This window comes from Sarcophilus harrisii, chromosome 4 (assembly GCF_902635505.1).
Source record: "Sarcophilus harrisii chromosome 4, mSarHar1.11, whole genome shotgun sequence".
Classification (NCBI taxonomy): domain Eukaryota; kingdom Metazoa; phylum Chordata; class Mammalia; order Dasyuromorphia; family Dasyuridae; genus Sarcophilus; species Sarcophilus harrisii.
In genome coordinates this window covers 96,679,711-96,686,512 of record NC_045429.1, presented here as the reverse complement: position 1 = coordinate 96,686,512, position 6,802 = coordinate 96,679,711, and positions in this window count along the sequence as shown.

Below are 6,802 nucleotides of genomic sequence, written 5' to 3'. Positions count from 1 at the left end.
CAAATAAGTCACTGTGCTCTGTGTTAGAGATAGAAAATGAGCCAGTGCCTGACCTCAAGGGTCAGCATCTCAAATTCAACATATCCAAAAGAGAATTACTAATATTTTCCTGACCAAAAGAGAACAACTCACCTTTCCTCCAAACTTCCATACTTCTGTTGAGAATACCACTCTCCTTCTGGTCACCCAGGAATACAATCAGAATGTCATCCTTGATTCTTCTGTTTCCTTCTCTTGTTACAGTAATACCTCCATATTTGTCTTTGCTTGATCACCATTCAAAACAGAACCTTTACTGTGTATGTTCTTCTAGGCTGCTGTTCCTCCTTTTTCCTCCTCCTCCTCCTCCTTCTCCTCTTCTTTCTTCTCTTTCTCCTATTCCATTTTCTTCTTTCATCTCTTTCTTTTTTCCTTTCTTTTTTTCTTTCTTTCTTTCTTTCTTTCTTTCTTTCTTTCTTTCTTTCTTTCTTTCTTTCTTTCTTTCTTTCTTTTTTTCTTTCTTTCTTTCTTTCTTTCTTTCTTCTTTTTCCTCTTCTTCACCTCCTTCTTTCTCTCTTTTCCTTCTATTCCCTTCTTTTTCTGTCCCCTTCTCTCCATCTCACCCTCTCCTTCACTCTCTCTATGTCACTTTTTTGTGTCTCTATGACTCTGTTTCTGTTTCCCTGTCTGTCTCTATCTCTCTCATTTCTCTTTGTCTTCCCTAGATTTATACATCTAGCCCTTTCCTCTGAGCTTCAATCCCACATCACCAATTACCTTTCAGATATTTCAAACCGGATGTCCCAGAGACATTGTAGACCCTTTATGTCCCAAACTTAACTCGTCTCCCTGAACTCTCCCCTCTTCAAAAATTCATCATTTTTGTCAAAGACACCACCACCCTTCCAGCTTCCCAGGATGACAAACCCTGTATTCACCTTGATTCCTCGTTCTTACTCATTCCACATATAGCAATTCTCACATTTTGTCCTTTCCACCCCCACAACATCTCTCACATCCAACCTTGTTTCTCTGCTCATACACCCACTACCTTAATTCATGACTACTATATTCTGGTCTAGACTACTTGCAATATCCTCCTAATTGGTCTTCATGCCCTCAATTTCTTCCCATTCTAGCCCATCCTCCCCACTGCCCTCAAAGTAATTTTCTTTATATGTCAATCTTAATTTATGACTCTCCTATTTTAACCAATGCCTCCTATTGCCTCCAGGATCAAATATGAACCCCTCTCTAGATTTTTTTAGCCTTGTCCCAATTTCTTACCATTGCTAGACATAACTCTTCTTCCCACACTCTGTGAGCCAGTTAAACAGACCTTCTTTATCTTTAAATACATAATTCCCCATCTTCCTTCTCCATGCTTTTGTCTACCTTTCTTCTTCCTTATCCCCTCCACTTCAGAGTCCTTTGAGTCTGTCAATCTTACTTGATTTCCCCCCCATTCCTAGTGTCATCTCCCCATACTGTCATGTGTTGAACAACTTTGTCTTATGTCTGCATACATTCACTTTCTAGTTATGCTTTTGTGTTTTTGCATGCAATGATCTCCCCCATTAGAATGTAATGGGGCAAAGGTGGGGGGGGAGACTCCTTTATTTATATCCCCAGGCCTAGCACATAGCAAGCACTTCCACAATGCTTGTTGGTTGATCTAATCAGTTGCCAAGTCTAATCATTATATCTTAAAGTCTTCATCACTTCTTGCCCTGTAACAAAAATCTCCCATGAAGTCTCCTTACCTCAAGCCTCTCTCCTCTCCAATCCTTTCTTCACATAGAGGCTAAAATAATTTCTTAAATTATTTTTCTGACCAAATCGAATCCCTATTCAATAAACTCCAATGGGATCCATATTATTTTGGGGACCAAATATAAAACTCCTCTGATTAGCATTTAAAGCTCTCACTCTTAAAGTTCCTTCTTACCTATTCAGTTTTATGTATTATTTTCCTCCACAAACTTGATGGCCCAGCTGCACTGACCTACCTGCCAGTGCGTATAACTCCTGCCTCTGTCTCAACAATTCCTGTTGTCAGGCCTAGAACTTGCTCCCTCCTCACCTCCATACCTAGATTTCATTCAAGACACAATAAAGATCCACTTCCTACATGAAATTTTTCCTGATCCCCCTAATTTTCTGCCTTCCTTCTTTTCTCCCTTCCTCCCTCCCTCCCTTTTTTCTCCTTCCTTCCTTCTTTCCTTCCTCCCTCCCTCCCTTTCTTCCTTCTTTCCTTCCTTCCTTCCTTTCTTCTTTCCTTCCTTCCTTTCTTCCTTCCTTCCTTCCTTTCTCCCTTCTCTCCTTCCTTTCTCTTTCCTTCCTTCCTTCTTTCCTTCCTTCCTTCCTTCCTTTCTTCCTTCCTTCCTTCCTTCCTGCATGAAATTGCAGCAGCAAACGATATGGGTTTTTGCTTTTTAGTCTATTCCCTTCTGAACCATTCTCCACAAACTGCAATCATCTGGAAACACAAACCTGACCATGGGCTTTCCTGTTCAAGAGTCTTCAGTGGACTTTTATGGCTTCTAGACTAAAATACAAACTCTTCAGCCTTACATTTCAAGTCCTACACAATTTTAGTTTCTGGCTTAGTTCACAATATTCTTCTGCACATTCCACATTTCAAGGCAAACTTCCCTCATCTCTGTTTCCTGAACTTAACCTTCTATCCTTTTTATTTCTATACCCTTTTGCACATTTACCTCTATCTCTCAGAATCCCTACATCTATCAACACTTAGTTCATGCCCCATTTCCTAGAGAAAGACTTTTCTAATCACCCTAGTCCAGAAATTGTGAACATCTTTTCATATGTCATGGATTCCTTTGGAGTCTTTTTCAGAATAATGTTACTAAATGAATAAAGTACATGCATAGCATCACAAAGGAAAGAAATTATATTGAAATATATCAAAACATAGATTTAAAAAATAAACTCAGATTAAGAATGCCTCCCCAATTTACCTTCTATTGCACTTATCTCTTTACATGTTGCATTCCCCACTTAACAGAGGTTTTTAACTGAAGTCCATGATTTATTTATTTTGCAAACCTATGTTTAGTAACATTATTCTGAGAAGAGATCTGTAGGTTTCTCCATGCTGCCAAAGGAGCCCACGACACAGAGAGAATTAAGAATCCCTGGAGAGCAGAGTAAAAGCTCTTTGAAGGTAAGGACTGTTTTCCATCTTGTCTTTGAATCTCCATCACCCATCATGGAGCCTTGCATATAGTAAGAATTGCATAGATTAATGTTAGATTGCATTGGAGGTTACAGGATGATATGCAAAGGTGAGTTCCTCCTTGAGTGTGCCTTGTATCCGTCTCATGTCTGTCCCATGCATTGATCATTAGCTTTCTTGCTTCTTGCTTCTGGTATAAAAATCCTACCTATGACTGACAGAGCAGAGATAGGGTACAATTGGTGCAAAATAAATCAGAGGCTCACTATCTAACAAACATGAAGACCGTTAGACCTGTAATGGAATCTAATGAGGGTACAACCCTCTAATTTATAAATGTGAAAACTGATATACAGATAATTGAAGTGACTCGTCCAGAATATTGGTTCTAGGGTTTCATGACTCTCTGGCTAAGGCTTTTTCACCATGAAAAATCAGGGGATCTACAACCCAAAGAGGAACACGAGACCCTGACCTTCAGACCACTGAATCTAGCCTTTCTCTTATTTCAGTGTTGAATCTGACTGGGAAAGTTTACTGAGGAGGGCCCTATGGGAGGTACACTCTCCCTTGGAGCCTCCTGGACTCTGCCAAAGCCACAGTGTACTTCTTTATATTGCCAGTAGGGGGCAAAAATGACTAATTTTAAGGGCTCAAGCTTCCAGACTATGGTATTGAGAATTTATCAATCAACAAACATTTATTAAATGCCTATTATGTGCCAGGCACTAGGAATATAAAACCAAAGATAAAAATATTCATGCCTTCAAGAATTATGTATGTGTGGTATATATATGGATACATGCACATGCACATTTATATGAATATAGACACAATTTTTATGTATATGTGTTTATTTAATGTGTATACATCATATACATGTGTGTGTATAAATATATGTGTGCATATTCAAAGATGAAGTCTTTGTATTGAAAAATCCCAAATAATGAAAAAAATTTCTTTAATTCTTTTTTAAATTTTTGTTAGTACTTAAGACCATTTTGCATCTGGCTCCAGCTTACCTTTATAGACTTATTATAATTATTCCCCTTAAGCTCTCCTTTCAGGCTCAACCAAACCAGCCTTTTGACTGACCCTCCCAAATCGAAGTTTACCTCCAAAATCTTTGCTTACTCATCTCTTCCTTTTGGAATCACTAGTGAACTTCAAAGTTCAGCTAAAATTCTAGCTCATATAGAAGGTCTTTCCTGAGTGATTCCTCAAATTATTAGTATCTCTCTCTTCATTCATATAGATTATATTGTATCCATTTTGTGTAACTTTATATTTATTATTTATTATTTCTTCTCAAAAGAATGTAAGTTCTTTGAGATCAAAGATTTTAATTTTTCCCCCATGTGTCCCTGTAACTGACACATAGTAGATGTTTAATAAAATAATTACTATGTAATTGTTATTAATGTATTAGAATAATCTATTAGAATATATAATACATTATATAATCACATGATTATAGAATTATTATAATTTTATTATATCATTATAATTATATTACTAATATTGTTAGCATAATAATTATTATTATTTTGCTTATTTGCTTTACAAAGAAATTGCATCTGGAGTATACCCTTGCTAATTAATTCACAGGATTACAGGCTAAGAGATCCAGATTCTGGTCCCAATTAATAGTAACTTACTGTGTTCTGAGCACTCAGGATAAAAATACAAAAATAAGACAGTCTTTGAATTCAAGTTAATTATTTTCCATAGGAGGAAGCTAAGGTTCAGAGGTGTAGACTTCCTGGAAGTTACCAATCTGAGGCAATAAGGCACTGGAAGGGAGAGACAGGAGACAGCATGTGCCAGATGGCATATGTCAGTCAAACCACTAATACCATTCCAACCACTAACTCCCCTCAAACTCCAGTGGAGTCAGAGCCCTTGGCCCAAGAACCCTGAGAGTAATAGTGCTCTTCAGACCACTTGCTTGCTTCAAACTTAACCCTCAATGCCATTGTACAAAGAATCAATCTTTGTGGAGATTCAACTTAGAAAATGTCTCTGCAAGTGCTGTGGCCTCCTCAGCAGTTGCAGCCATGGATAATCCAGTAAAGAAAGTTTTCACCACCAAAGTCTTTGATACTGTCAAATGGATCAATGTCAGAAAAAGATATAATTTAATCAATAGAAATGAAAATAAATATATGTTATTTGCTTTACCTTACAACTAAGGACTACTGGGTCTTTTTTTTTTTTTTACCTTGTGACTACACCCTTCAGAATTACATATCCCCCATTAGAATGAAACTCAGGAGCAGGGATAATTTTACAGTATGTTCCAAAACTTGTTTTACACTTAGTACACAATAGGGAAAAAAAAATTTCAGTTCATGGTGGCAAATGTCATGAAAAAAACAAAAAAGAGAACAAAGGTTTAGGCATGTCAATTCACCGAAGTGAAGGAGAATCTGGAAGAACAGAAGGAAAAGAGGAATAATGTTGAAAGAAAATAATTTCTATGCATGTAAAACATTGATCTCAAAGACAGGATATCTAGAGCACTTAAAATGCTTTTTACTTCAATCATCTATTCACTTGGATAAAGATGCTGGGGAAAAGGGGGGGCTGATAAATGTGATTCACCCTGTCACACCCTCCCATGGATGGCCCTGGGCCCTACGCTCCACTAAAGATGATTATGGGCTGGCATTCTGGGAATGTACAGCATTTCACAGCATATAAACAAGTCCCATTATGAATTCCCAGTCCTAGAAGGACTGAGAAGTCATTTAATCTCATCCATCTTCACCTTACCCAATTCTCCTATGATCATACATGTCAGAGATGGTATTATCTTTAAGTCTGTTATAAAGCACCAGTCTGAGTTGATCTGCCATCTTCTTCCCCTCCTCTCCCCCAAGCAAGCATCCTCTCCCTTTCACCTAGAGTCTTTTCCATGAAGAACTGCTGAGTCTGGGAGTGTCTGTTTGCCAGTGCTCATATTGCCAGGAAGCCACCCGGCCAAGATGGAGAGAAGCCATGAGATGGAGGAGAGGGAGCCACTCCTTTTGCCCTAGCTGCAAGCTGTGCTTCTCCTGTTGAGCCAACAGGGAATGGGGAGGGCTGGGCACACTACCTCAAAAAAAGTAAGTGGAACTGAAACCTCACGACATAGTAGAGTGAACATGGGCAGAGATAATCAAAGTCAGAGAAACAGAGACAGAGACAGAGAGGGAGAGAGATGATGTGTGTGTGTGTGTGTGTGTGTGTGTGTGTGTATACAAAGAGAGAAATAGAGAGAAAGAGACAGAGACAGAGAGAGATGTGATCAGATAAACAGCATTGGTGAACCACTAGAATCTGGTCCACAGCCCTTTCTTTCCCCCGATCTCCTGGAATAGAAAAGCCATCCTGTTATTACCTATGCTATCATTCACTTTCTGTTTTTCCTCCAAATAAGGGTCATTGGGGGTAAGGAAGAACCTGCTGACTGTATCCATTAGGAAGTATTTGAAATCACTATTAAAGTATATGACTGTTTACAATGATTTGGGTTCAAGCTTATTTGTTTGTTGTTTTTGTTTTAGGGACTCAAAGTGGAGAAGAGATTTTCCTCTGCTCTGGCTGCTTAAATTATTTTACCTTAATTCAAGATCAAAAAGG